Source organism: Acyrthosiphon pisum, chromosome X, assembly GCF_005508785.2.
Source record: "Acyrthosiphon pisum isolate AL4f chromosome X, pea_aphid_22Mar2018_4r6ur, whole genome shotgun sequence".
Classification (NCBI taxonomy): Eukaryota; Metazoa; Arthropoda; class Insecta; order Hemiptera; family Aphididae; genus Acyrthosiphon; species Acyrthosiphon pisum.
Window position 1 is genome coordinate 54,128,768 of NC_042493.1, and position 1,401 is coordinate 54,130,168.

Below are 1,401 nucleotides of genomic sequence, written 5' to 3' on the forward strand. Positions count from 1 at the left end.
TATATTATGTGTATGAATCATTGTATGTTCACTTTTTTTTATGAATTAAAAAGTGAGATCAAATTATATGTCTACGAATGTTTGTTGTAAATATAGATAATCTTGGACTATCTATTTGCCAAATAGAAATACCAAAACAAACAAAACTCTTCAATAACTGACAGAAACATCCAAGTTGTTACTAATATTTATAATATGTAGTGCTATGCCACTTGATAGTATAGCTTGGCATTTATAATCCAGTAGGTACCAGTGAACCATAGGCTAAGCATTTAAACAACAATTGTAGATGTATAAATGATTAAACTGAAATCAAAAATAAGTTTAAACTTAATGACATATTGTATCATTTATTTAATTGTAGAAACTACCAACTAGTAAAACTTACCAACAAATTGTACATAATAATATGTACCTACTCATCAAGTATCCAATTGACATGCAACTAACCAATTTAAGTACTTAATTAAAAAAAATATAATATTGTGTATGTGGTAGATAAGAAAAAATACATACAAGAACTTTGTACTTGAACTTTATTTATAAAAAAGTGCATAATTAAAATTTAAAAACTTAAAAATGTGAAATATAAAAAGTAAAAGTTTATTAACATTAACGATTCGAGATCATGATTTAATCAAATCATTTAAAGTATTTGGCACAATTAAATATGAATTATCTTACAAGTTACAAGCTTAAAACACAATAAATATAACCTAATAACCGTTTATCTACTCAACGTATTTTCATGTACTTCACGATAACCTGGTAATAGGTATACTTATAAACCATGATAATATTATAGATAATCGTGGTAATCGTGCACAGAACAAAATTAACAATACAAATAACAGCTGATATGATTAGCGACAAGACGTGATAGTCCAATAATCCAATTGGCAATTACACTTATAATATGTATGTTAACAATAAAAGTTATTTTCGGAAGTAGGTAGGTACACTGATAATCATTTATCACCATATCTTCGGTATCGAATTTATTACTTGTAACTTCTGGTCTTTATAAGTGATAAGTATATCAATAATATCATGACCAGTGGCACTATTAGCGTGGGGGAGAACTGTGCAACATAATGGGGTATTTTGGGGCACAACTCAGGCTTAACTATCGTACTTACTGAATTGATTTGAATAGTTTATTATTTTTTACGCTGGAGCACAAAAATCCCAATTACTGCGGTCTGCAGTACTGACTAGGTATAACGCATTTACACACAAACACCTCTCAAAAACCCCAACTTTGAGGAGTTGTATCTCGTCAACGGATATTATTGTTACTATTTGTATATCCATCAAAGATTAGCCCCATAGTGTCTTTTTACATTAGTTAAATAACATTCAAAAATACTCCCGTACTTCGCATTTGAAGGCCAAACAACA